Source organism: Schistocerca cancellata, chromosome 2, assembly GCF_023864275.1.
Source record: "Schistocerca cancellata isolate TAMUIC-IGC-003103 chromosome 2, iqSchCanc2.1, whole genome shotgun sequence".
Classification (NCBI taxonomy): Eukaryota; Metazoa; Arthropoda; class Insecta; order Orthoptera; family Acrididae; genus Schistocerca; species Schistocerca cancellata.
The window spans coordinates 475695372-475709366 of NC_064627.1; positions in this window are offsets into that span (position 1 = coordinate 475695372).

Consider the following 13995-nt stretch of genomic DNA (forward strand, 5'->3'; position numbering starts at 1 on the left):
AAAACAACTGGTGTATCTATTCTTCCCACCTTTACGTTTGTTGTTACTTGAATAATTTCACTTATCTTGCTTGTTGTTTCTTTCTCTTCAGTAAACAAATCTTGTTACATTTCTGCTTCCTTATCATACCTTAAAAATAGATTAAGCAATGTTGTACGTGTAAGCTTGTTTCAGAGTCTATTTCCTCTTAACTATTTCTGTTCATGTTAGTGTTTATGTCGCTAATATTATTACTGTGGCACACTGTCACTTGATTAGCTTCTCGGCCGCGTTGGGTAGCCGCGCGGTCTTAGGCGCCTTGCCGCGCTTCGCGCGGCTCTCCCCGTCGGAGGTTCGAGTCCTCCCTCGGGCTTTGGTGTGTGTGTGTGTTGTCCTTCGAGTAAGTTAGTTTGAGTAAGTAATGTGTAAGCCTAGGGACCGATGACCTCATCAGTTTGTTCCCACAGGAACTTAACCACAAATATCCTAAATATCATTACCGTCTTCCTCTTGAAAATCTGTTTTTAAATTATAGCTTAGTCATGCCCGATTGCTATTTCCTGGGGACGGTAAACGTATTGTTTCATTTCCTAACGTCACTTCTACAACGTTCTCCGTATGTTCGCGTGGTCGCCAGTTCGTGTCCCGGTTGTTTCGGTTTGACTGTACGGGCTGACGGTTCTCTCTTTGATCCCTGTGTTCCACATTCCGATCCTGGTAATTTGCATTTCCTTGTCGCCGAGTATCAGAGTTTTCTCCCGAATTTCTCCTGCCTCGGCCATTGCCGTAAGGATGAGGCTGATATTTATTTTCTTACCATCGGTCACCCTTTGGCTGGTAGGTAAACCGATTGTACTGATTTCCGTTGGGGCGTGGCGGTGCATAAGGATGCCGTTCATTCATACGCACACGACCGTTATAATTTCCAAAGCCATTGCCGTTACCGTAGTTGTTCCTCCCATTTTGGTTGTGATCATTACCGTTACGATAACTAGGCATGGCTTGCCCATCCTCATAAATTAGATCTGTTGAGTCGAGCACTGAGAGAAAATACTCGGGATCATATTCGGGAACGGTTACTGATTCTTCCCTAACATTTGTAGGCATTTTGTTCTTTAAGATTTTCAATACATCGACTTAAGATAACGGATTATTCCAGTAGCGGGTCTTGTTTAGATATGCTTCAAAATAGTTTCTTAGCCCCTCGAATTTTGGATAATATGATAACTGGTTGAATACCTCTCGTCTTAATCTCTTCTGCATAGCTGTTGACCAGCATTTATCTAAAACTGCGTTCTCAAATTGGTCATATGTCTCGCAGAGTTTCGACATCTCTCTAGCCCACAAAAGGGCGTCGCCTTCTGTGTGTCCTACCACATATTTGATCTTTTAAGCTTCTGTCCAAGTCCTAGGCAGCAAATTCCTAAAGGCTCTGACAAACACTACCGGGTGCGTTCGCTATTTTTCAGTTGAAAATACAGGAAACTGTCGGTGTTTTATTAAACTCTCGTCCATTAACAACGTTGACCAGTAGGGTGGAACAGCATTTACATGCGGTGATAACTTATCTGTCTCATAAAAGTTTTGTTTTTTGCTCACGTCGCGCGTCGGCTTGCCCTCGCGCGGCGTGGGTTGGGCATTGTTGTCCGCGCCACTGATTTCTCTCACGGGCGGACGGGTGTTTATAGCACCGCATACCGCCCCCCTATGATGATATTCTCATACTTTGTTTGCTAACTATTTATTCCATTAATCTTTGTTCTATCTGTTTGATACCATGTTCTGCACGTTTTAAAATTTCTTCTTCCTTGTCCCCCATTACTTCCTTCCGCTTCCACATAAGTATGCTGTTCGCGTACGCATTTTCCCGCGAACGTCAGTTTTCATCTTTGTATTATCCTTTACTGTTTCGTAAAGTTGCACAATATCTGAGTTGTTTCTTTTATGTTCTAACTTAAGTAATCCTATTTCCACTGCGAGTTTCTCTACATTTTCTGGTAAGTCGTCACATAAAGAATGCAGCTTCGCTACTTCTGACTGTACATTATCTATGTTAACCTGCGTATTCTTTTACCTGTAAATTATCCTGAGTTTCTGTGATTCCGGGTAGCTCCTGTCCAAACGTGCGTGTGAGTGTTTCGAATTTTTCCTCCTCTACGTCTTTTAATTTCTCATTCATATCGTGAAATCAAGATTGTTCTTGTTCGTTAATTTTCCTACCCACCTCCGTGGAGATCTGCGAAATCTGCAGTGTATTCGCATCCAGATTATTGAGTTCTCTGCGCAAATTTTTTACTTCGCCTGATATGTGTGTCATGTTTGTGTTTACCTTCCCGATCTCGGACTTTACTGTGGTCATGTATGATTTCATATTAGTCATATCTGTTTGTATTGTTCCTAAACTCAACATATTTCAATTTATTGTGTTCAAATTGGTATGTAAACTCGACATTTTTTTTAATTTACTGTGTTCAAATTGGTCTCTAAACTCCACATTTTCGAATTCATGTCTATTTTCATTGTGTTCATGTCTGTATTGTTTCTGTTAAGGCTCAAAATACGGCGTGCATATCTTCCCTAGTCACATCTGGCCTACGCCTGTCAGCATCTACGTCCGTAGTACGCGTGCTACTCCCATTTAAAATATTTATTTGCCTTGAAGTGTCTTAATTTCGTCTACTGTAAACAACGTATTGCTTGTAATGAAATGTTCCGTATTCATGGACGTCGACAGCAACAATGGTATGTCGCGCCCAGCATCCAAATAATCACTGCCTGACGGTTCCAAACCACTCATTGTTACGTTTTGCAAATGCAACTCTACTACACTGGTATTTTGAATTTTAAATGACGTTTCATTATAGCGTTGTCCATCCATTATGAAAATCTTTACGTCTCTGCAGTTGCCAAAATTAATATTTTCTCTGTTTGGATTTTACTTCTGCGCTATTTCTCACACGACAGCTATATGTAATTGCAATCCCAATTGTTGTTCACTCAATATGCTTTTCGTACTGATAAAGAAATGCCGTTCTCTCTACTTCATTGCAACTGCGTTAGCCTCTGAAACTTTAGGTTCTGCGTTTTAGGAAATAGGTGCTTGGATTTTTTAATAGGTCTACCAGGAACTCATTAGCTACATGCATTGTCCAGTCCTATCTTATTGTTGTCTTGTAACTGGTACTTCCATCTATTGTACTTTTAGTTGTCCACTCTTGGTATTTTTGTCTTCTTCCTTCTAATTTATTTATTTTTTTCTCAGCTAGTATTTTTTCCAGTATTACACTATTGTCTCCGTCATGTCATCAGAGTACATGGAACATAAAGAAATTTTTAACATACATGTATATTCATTGTCTTAACAATAATAGTACTCACTGTTTTCCCCACTAAGTATCGTACCTGTCACTTGTCGCCACTTTATAACACAATAAAATATAATATTTAGCTGTATGGAAATAATGAAATTAATTAATGGCAGATAAGAAAATAATAAAGAGGTGGTCTAAAATTGGAATTTTGGTTACTGTCTCTTATTAAATTTTCCGGCGTGTCGGACAAGAACAATAAGCTGAGCTATGCCTGTAAATGGGCAGAAAAGTAAGCTGAGCTATGCCTGTAAATGGGTAAAAATCTTTTCATGTTAGTTCCACAAAAACGAAATTGTTATATCCTAGCCAGTAATGCCAACCGAGCCCGCTGCCAAAAGGTTGGCAGCATCAAAGTCCGGACGCCGTCCGCATAAGCAGCGCCAGCGATACAGGAAATCGCCGCAAGTCTGCGCGCGCCACCGCTGGCTTCTGGCTTCTTAAGCGCTGGAGTCGCGAGCGCTAGGACAGTTCTGTATTCGCCGCTCAGTTGTATACTCGCCACCGATTTGTGTACTTGCTAGTCAGTTGTGTGTTCATCGCAGCAGAGTTGTTGTTTGTCGCCAGCCGACGCTGACCTAGCCGCTCCGACTCGAACTAGACAGATTTCTGTAGACACGGAGTTCACTACTGTGTTTCTGTATCTTCGTTAATAAAGATAAGTACCGACTTTTATTTAATCAGAGTGTTTGGGTTTTCATCTTTCTGTTCACTGTTCCAGCGGACCGGTCGGCCCGCTATTAAAAGTGTGGCGGTGACTTCGTAAGCCGTTTCAACAGCGAAGTGTTTGTCGCTACGAACGCCGCCACAAAAGAAATAGTCTTTCTCTCATTGTAGACTTATGCTTATCAATTAATAATACTACGTCCGATCGCCGTATCCACCTACAAAATCTTGACCGTGTCCTTTATAATGTTCTAATCGGATCTTCGTGATAACTGCGAAGCACGCAGGCAGGCTTCTTGGTTTTCTATATACTGCAGTACTACTTGGATAATTACTCATATAACTTTGCACTGGTAGAATAATACCATATTCTCCTTCGATGCACATCAAAAATACAGACTTTTACTTATTCTCACAACCAAAATGGCTACCGCCGATTACGCTCTAAAATAACGTGCGTCTACCATCGTTCATTAACGAAGAGTGAGACCCTCTTCTTACCGAGGAACAGGTCAAACGTCTTCTGTTTTTCCTTCTTTTTTTTAACTTTCGAAAATCAAAAATACAGGACTGTAGGTGCAGGCTCTACGCTGGGCTACCGCTTCATATTTTCTCTTTACCTTTGAAGAAAACGAAAACATAAAAGCAAGAAATCAAGAGGTACATCGTAGTATGTGTGTGAATGTAGGCACATTAATATAAGGCTTTACTGCTAATTTAAGTGCTCCATGTTGAGCTAACCTCCTGCACAGTCGTCACCCCAAAGGCAGTTAACTTTAAAATTCCTAGCTTTCCTGTTTTACTGTTTACTATCGTTTATACTAATTCGTGTTGTAGATTGCAAACTCTCACAGAAAAAAAAACGGTGATCAGCCATCACGCAGCTGAACATCTACTGAAAGCGACTGTCTCCCATAATTTACGGGCCCGATTGCCACACGCGATTAATAAAGCAATTATTATATCCTAATTATGATAAAATAAATTTAACTGACGGGCACATCGCAGACTCACTTGTGGAATTCTGTAGGATCTTGTCTCAGCTCCAGCACTGTTGTATTGAACATATGAACTTTTTAATATGCCAGCAGGTTTACTTTCACTGTTTCTCATTTAGGGTTAACGAGTTTTGATATTTATTTTCTTATTGACATTTGGGTGTAGAGGGCATCATTTTCTCGGTGGATCAAGTAACACTGCAGAACAAATAAACTCCATTTACTAGGCTAGATTACTCCGCCATCTCATATATATCCAAAATGAAACAAGTTGCGAAATATACAATTGACCAGGGATACACCTATTTAAACGGCTCTCACAATCAGCAGCAATGCATACTCCATGAAGGTTAAAGATTACCACTTTCAACAAAAAGTTATATTTTTCTGATTATCATATGTATGTCTTTCAGCAGAACTGAAAACTAGAGGTACAATTAGTGACGGCGACTTGGTTTCAGTGTCATAAACTCCTAACAATCTGAAATATTAGACCTTAAACGGTAAAGGTGCTGTGGCTTCTGCCATGGTGTGCAGGTATGAGTTGCCTGCACTGTCCTGTGGCCTGACATCAAGGGATCACACAGTGGGCAGCGATGCACATTCGAGAAAAGTAAACAAAGATCTCTTTCAACACATTTATTTAAATGGCACATGTATGTTTTATCTACAATAATGGAAACTAGAGGTACAGTCTAGTGATAAGACGTGGCTTTAGTGTAATAAAGACAATTATTAGTGGCGTATATCGCACAGGAAATTCAGTTCTATGCATGACATCCAGCACGAAACACGTACAAATAATCAGAAAAATCACATCAGATGAAGCTGCCCCACCTCAACAGATATTCAAGCTGCCCACGATATGCATCAGTACACTTGTGGAGCCAGTGAACAAATGAGCGCTGCACGGATTTTAGTGTTTCCACAGATATTGCCACACACACGTTCTTGCGTATCCTCTGATGACACTGGGAATTTGTGGTACATTCGCTCGTCCACTACACCGCAAAGGAAGAACCGTAACGGCGTCATGTCAGCAGACCAGACTGACCCGCTCATAAGACCCGCCTATGCTAACCACTTATTTGAAAACATTGCATCCCCAACTTACTCGGAAACATGTGTTTAGTTGAGAGGTAGCATGCCACTTCCTTAGTTCAACAATACTGTCAGTGAGATCAGTGTTCATATTTTAAGTCATGATCTCAGGGTTCCACAGTACTACATTTGGTATGTGTTGTTTATAACTTTTGTTAAATGAGGAAGTTGTGCGCAGAATGTTCTTATAACTGTATGTGTAACCTTCAGAGAAATTGCACCCGAAGGGCCGTAGTGGAGGCAATGGAGAACAGTGAGAAAGATGAATTGGGGGTCATAAATGATGAGCGCAGCAACTGGGATGCATGAGTGATTTTGGGAAACAGCGCTCAGTGGATTGCACCTGCAGAGGGACTTCTGGCTGAAACCATTTCCACCTTCTGCTTATCGCTGGACAGAAGGGTGCAAGTTCACAAAATATTTTACCTTGACCAGGTGGTAGTCTGCTGTGAAGGTGGCCAGTAGGCGGAAAGTGGGTGGAGGAAGCCATATACCTAAGATTGCTGTAACCGGCCTTTTGTTGTATAAATGGTGGAAAGATCATAAAACACCATCCATTCTCAAGCTAGATGCTGAGGCAATACGGACAGAGCGGCTGGTGTACATGTTTAGTGGAGACAAGACTGTAATCCCCTCTCCCTGACGCCAGGAAGTAGCTAGTTTCTTTTAGTGACTGGCAAAGAAGCCAGTTTGCCGTGGCATACGGAGCTCCATCGCAGTCTTTAACACTGGTAGCATGCCGCGACAGTATGTGCAGTTGACGGACTTTGAGCGAGGGCGTATAGTGGGCATGCGGGAGGCCGGGTGGACGTACCGCCGAATTGCTCAACACATGGGGCGTGAGGTCTCCACAGTACATCGATGTTGTCGCCAGTGGTCGGCGGAAGGTGCACGTGCCCGTCGACCTGGGACCGGACCGCAGCGACGCACGGATGCACGCCAAGACCGTAGGATCCTACGCAGTGCCGTAGGGGACCGAACCGCCACTTCCCAGCAAATTAGGGACACTGTTGCTCCTGGGGTATCGGCGAGGACCATTCGCAACCGTCTCCATGAAGCTGGGCTACGGTCCCGCCCACCGTTAGGCCGTCTTCCGCTCACGCCCCAACATCGTGCAGCCCGCCTCCAGTGGTGTCGCGACAGGCGTGAATGGAGGGACGAATGGAGACGTGTCGTCTTCAGCGATGAGAGTCGCTTCTGCCTTGGTGCCAATGATGGTCGTATGCGTGTTTGGCGCCGTGCAGGTGGGCGCCACAATCAGGACTGCATACGACCGAGGCACACAGGGCCAACACCCGGCATCATGGTGTGGGGAGCGATCTCCTACACTGGCCGTACACCACTGGTGATCGTCGAGGGGACACTGAATAGTGCACGGTTCATCCAAACCGTCATCGAACCCATCGTTCTACCATTCCTAGACCGGCAAGGGAACGTGCTGTTCCAACAGGACAATGCACGTCCGCATGTATCCCATGCCACCCAACGTGCTCTAGAAGGTGTAAGTCAACTACCCTGGCCAGCAAGATCTCCGGATCTGTCCCCCATTGAGCATGTTTGGGACTGGATGAAGCGTCGTCTCACGCGGTCTGCACGTCCAGCACGAACGCTGGTCCAACTGAGGCGCCAGGTGGAAATGGCATGGCAAGCCGTTCCACAGGACTACATCCAGCATCTCTACGATCGTCTCCATGGGAGAATAGCAGCCTGCATTGCTGCGAAAGGTGGATATACACTGTACTAGTGCCGACATTGTGCATGCTCTGTTGCCTGTGTCTATGTGCCTGTGGTTCTGTCAGTGTGATCATGTGATGTATCTGACCCCAGGAATGTGTCAATAAAGTTTCCCCTTCCTGGGACAATGAATTCACGGTGTTCTTATTTCAATTTCCAGGATTGTATATATATATATATATATATATATATATATATATATATATATATATATATCATGGGCATAGGTGCATGGAAAGCTTAAGAGCCTTCTTCCAGAAATTGAAAATGGTTGGCCTGGAAGAATTAGACCTCTCCAAAAATGAGGGACGGTGGTTCCATGAAGGAGGATTTTTTTTTTTTGCCGAAACATTGCCATGCGTACCGTGAGGACGGCACCTCCATAGTCTAAAATCTCCTTTTTACAGAGAAGAGATATTTGAAGTCACTGATCGGGATATGCAAAGCGCAGGCTTCCTCCCCTAGCATGGGAACCCTAGTGCTATGTCTGGATTGGCTACCAGGTCAACAGAATAGTCAAGAGAGGAGATTCAATGAGCAAAGAATAGTACGATTGGTTTGTACAATGTGGAGGCAGTTTCATTTTTACCATTTCGACCCCAATACTAAGGCTTGTTGGAATTTTTTTGTGATTCTTTGTCTTCTTGGTCTTCTGGTTCTCCCCTGGTGGAGAACTTCATGTCTTCCTCTAGTGGGTCAGGTTTGTCTGTATCTTATAGTGGACTAAGAGCCAGTGGCAGTTCACAACTGTACTGACAGTGGAACTCCATATCATCTCATACATATCGCGTGTCATAAGGGTGAACTTACTCGTCCTGAGTCAGTTGCCTGACATTTGATAATTTCAGCAAGCACTGTCATGCCTGCGAGTCAAATTGCTTTGGCCAGATCAACGTATGGGGGAACCTAACACTGAAATCTGTTGGGATTTCAAGGCTCTGATAGGAAAGTTTCCCACGTTCTGATAATCAGAACGCCAGGCCGTGTAGCTTGCATCAGAACTTTACAGTGGCAACAGTGCACCACTCCTCGCCCACATTGCACAATTTTCTGCTGCTGCCTGAATAACGGTGAAAGGGTAAAGTAATTCTGCACCGGCGTGGGGTTGTCAAATGATATTCACAGCACCCTGTTCGCAGGTGAAACATAGTTTGTGGTTTACTTGGTCATATTTGATTCCATTTGAATAGAAGTGGGTCTCTCAGTGGATCCATGTAAACAGTCAGATTGCATTGTAAAAGGAGTAATTCAGGGGAGAATTTTTATAGCTTACGCCCCAATGTATGCTTTGCCAATCAAACACCATTCCTTTTCTGATATGAGTTGTTCATTTTTAAATAAGATTTATCAGCTAGCTGTAGTTACAAAAGGATTAATGAAACTTGTCATTGTCTTGAAAATTTAGGAATGCCACTGTTCTCATTCGTACTTCCTCAACTATTCAATGTTCTTATTTTATTGTGGGGCTACATGGGTACACCAGCAATGTAAGGTTCATTATTATTACATTAATTAATTTGATTATTAATTTGAGTTCTGAAAATTACCATACGCACAGACAACAAAAGTGTCATGAGTAAATTCACTAATTCATATACAAAAATTAAGGGTGTAGATCATGATCTGAAGGTTATTGAGAAGATAATACTTTTCTTCATGTAAAAATAATGTTTAGCATAACTCACACATATATTTATGATTAAATCAAGTGATGGCGTGTGGGGCATCCATCATGCTGGAACCACACTGATAGATGCACTTCCAGTAACAAACACATCCTCCATAAAAGGGGATGGAGCGTATTGCAGAAATGATGCATATCGCCATCCAATTAATGTTCCCTGATCAAAACAGGTTCAAATGGTTCAAATGGATCTGAGCACTATGGGACTTAACTTCTGAGGTCATCAGTCCCCTAGACCTTAGAACTACTTAAACCTAACTATCCCAGGGACATCACACACATCCATGCCCGAGGCAGGATTCGAACCTGCGACCGTAGCGGTCGCGCGGTTCCAGGCTGTAGTGCCTAGAACCGCTCGAACACCCCGGCCGGCGATCAAAACAGGGATCTATAATATGGGTTCCAATGATGTCACACCAAACATTGACATCCCGCTGTCACCAAAGAGCAACTGCGCAAAGCAGTGGAGATTTTGTATGGAACAGTAGTGTATGCTCTGCAGATTTACATGACCATGATTTGTGAACGAAGCTTCATCACAAACAATTTATCGTTTAGGAAATCAGGATGACCTTGCAAATGCCAAAGTTTGCAAGCTTCCGAGCTCTTTCAATTGCACCCGAGACTTTTATAAAATGGCAAAGGTAATGTAAATCAGAACACTGGGAGAAGTTGTTGTCTAAATAACAACTGATTTATTCTTTCTTAACATCACTTGACATAAGATGGCTAAAGAAACACCATACGAACATTTTTACCTGACAGTCGCTTTCAGTAATATGCAGCCTATGGTTAACAAAGAGACCATCTGGGGATCAACATACCACACTAACCAGAACTAATCGACTTATCTAACATCATAAATGTGAAGCTGTGGTATGGCCCAAAAACTACACTACTATCAAGCATCTGGACTCTACTATTCCATAAAGAAAAATATGGTTCCAAAGAGCTGGGTGCTGAGAAGAATATATTGAAGCCCTACGCCATAGCAGCGTATACATTACCCTTCCGCAGGTGAGAGTGGCACAGCACGACATGTTCGCCAACTGCAGCCATAGACAGCGGCAATCTGTTATAAACTACGATCGCCTGGAAATGTGCAAATACCCGGTATCGCGTTCAGCTGATTTTAATGCAGATACTTCCCTATGAGCCTCTGGAACCCCAGTGGTTTCCAGTGTGCAGGTGCACCTGTTTGCTGGTCTGCAATACCAATTTGACTGCGTGACACAACTATGCATGATGGAATATGTCAAAGGTTTAGATGGCTGACTCAAAACAAATAAGTACACGCAGGCATAACTCGTTGTGTGCATGATGCAAAAAGCAGTACCTCTGACTGTTCAGATGGTGACTGGCACAGGCTCTAAGTGGCACACTAGCAAAGGTCACGAGTTTCACCGTCTAGGTAAAGTCCTGCTATTCTTTACTAACGAAGTGCCAATACAAGAGTGATCTCTTTCTCTTCATCTTTCCTCCACAGCTCAGTAGCATAGTACATTTACATGCTTAGACTACGCCCACTTTAGCACAAACCAATCACGAGCTGGAGCTCGGCATTCGAAGCTGAATGATCGCCCCTGCTCTGCATACACAGATTTGATCAACCAGCGACTTTAAAAATTAATTGGGAAAAAGATTCATCTTTATGCCCTCTTTTCCATTTGTTTACGTCATGTCTCTGCTAAAAGCGTGATTTGGATGGAACCACAAGCGTCCATAAAAATATCGTTATTTCCTCTGTTGCGTCCATATCGAACATTCCAAAGAACGGCCATAAACTCGCTAAAAGCCTCATGCCTTCACAGATACGTTTTGTAGCAGTCTTGGCACCTGGGTGCCAATGCCCTGTTCCACAGAAATTCGCAGCCGTCTCATCCGCTTTCTACCTAACCAAGGGCCCATACTCTGCTTTACTACCAGCCATCAGATCTAACAATGTGCCGCTCATAGCTGCAGCAACTCCTCAGCACTAGTCAGTGTACGTGGATGCGGCCACCAACCGACTGGCGCCACCCAATGTGTCTGCACAATGAGACTTGGGGACTTGGCTAACAGCAAACGTTTTCACCCACGTTCCGCAGAAAAACGATCCCCTTGGCACTCAGCCACCTACGCTTTTACTACATTCAATGATCTCAGCACATTCTCGCTTCGAACGCAGGCAAAGCCTACCACTACACCTTCACAAGAGCACACTAGCAAGAGTGTTAACTACTGCCAACCATTTCATCATATGAATGAAGTCAGATCATATCAAATATAGCAACCAAGGAATAAAGATCACCTTCCCTATAAAAATTAAGCAGCATGACACCATATCAAAAGTGAGAGTGCCCTGCAACCTTACACATCCTCCCTGTCCCTCTCAAATTTATTCTTGGGGAGTGTCACACTTTAAAACGGTTAGTGTGACATGGAACAGAATAAATTGTTACACTGCACTTGGGTCATTATCAAAGAAATAAACGTGAATCAATCTTTGTTCACCATAAACCCCAGCACAATGTTATACACTGTCTTTACCACATTCAACCAGTGGTGATAGATACACTCTCTGCTGCATACCTACCAAATTAAAGAGAGAAAAAAAAGTCATGGGTGTACCATCGGGTCATGTTCTTGTATACTCAGACTTCGATGAGAATTACTAAACGATTACAGGGTCACTTGGACATTCATCTACTCATTCATCCTGATAATGAGGCCAGAGAAGGTTATTTCTATGCCCCATAGAAAATCACCACCCAAGCTCAATTATATACATGGCTGCATTCATTCCTTTACAGAACATCGAACGCAAATGTTCTCACATTCACCCAATATGAAAGAATCTTAGTGTTCTTGTGACATGTATCATCTGTTCAGGTTATTTCTTTGACATGTGGCAGTCTGTTTCTTTAGTACAAAGATGTAAGTGTCAACACATCAATACATGAAACGAGTGAATCTTTACACAAAACGCCGGCCGGAGTTGCCAAGTGGTTCTAGGCGCTACAGTCTGGAACCGCGCGGCCGCTGCGGTCGCAGGTTCGAATCCTGCCTCGTGCATGGATGTTTGTGATGTCCTTAGGTTAGTTAGGTTCAAGTAGTTCTAAGTTCTAGGAGTCTGATGACCTCAGAACATAAGTCCCATAGTGCTCAGAGCGATTTGCAACACTTTACACAAAACGAAAAATAATGCATGAGTTCATTAATAAAAAACTTGGTAGGAAAACACAGAAAATACATGTAGTCTTGTAAAAATGAAAACAGCAAAGCACATATAAAACAAATTAATGAAAACAACAAATACGTCCTACGGCTCTCTCCTCAAAGGACTTCATGGAGTCCATTCTTTTAAATTTACAAGTGTCACACGAATAAACACAGCACTATGGATGTCATGTAACAGGTTAGATGTGGCAGCTATGTGGGATGAGTTTGACAAGAAGTGTTACCCCTTTTAGTCGGCATGTGCAGTACAGGCAGCAGCCTCGGTGTGGCAGGACCTCCTCCTTGTGTGTGAGCAGCAATCACTGGCATCTCGATTACTGACAGTCTTGGATGACGTGGTAGTCGGCAACGTGTTGCTGTCCTCGAAGACATTCATGGGATGAGCGGGGCAGCATATGGACACAGGTTTGAAGTGAATCACCGCCTGCTGTCGTCGTCTGCGTCGTCCAGTGTCTCCATTTAGCGCTCCACAGCTCCACCCCTTTGGCCGCAATTGCCATTCCATTCAGCGGTAGGTCCCACAGGACCTTGGAAGCCAGAAGCGGCAGCAAAAGTAGTCGCCTGCCGCCAGGGCACTAGCCTTTTGACAGCTCATGGCGTGTAGAGACTCGTCCGCATCTGCGTCCATTCACGTAGCCCAGTGACGTCATGTTGACCAGCTGCTCTGCTGTCACTATGTGGATCACCGCCTCCTGCAGCCAGCTGCGCCCCTGCAGTTCACAAATAAAAAAATAAAATGTTTTACAGAGTTCCTTTGACAAAAAAATGTGATTCTATCCTACAATTATTCTTTGATTGTATTACAGCAATAATTTTAAATGATTAATTTTCTGTGTCTAAATCTTTATAATCTGAAGTAGTGATGTGGTCATGATGTTGTAGTGTATGATAGTATAGGTTTAATTTCCCCCAACCTTTCATGCAACTCAAAGTACTAAGTCGGCTTAGACTACACATTCACTTCAGTCACTATCGCACCATCTAAGTCTACTACTTATTCATGCAACGCAACTACTATACAAATATACACTCCTGGAAATTGAAATAAGAACACCGTGAATTCATTGTCCCAGGAAGGGGAAACTTTAATTGACACATTCCTGGGGTCAGATACATCACATGATCACACTGACAGAACCACAGGCACATAGACACAGGCAACAGAGCATGCACAATGTCGGCACTAGCACAGTGTATATCCACCTTTCGCAGCAATGCAGGCTGCTATTCTCCCATGGAGACGATC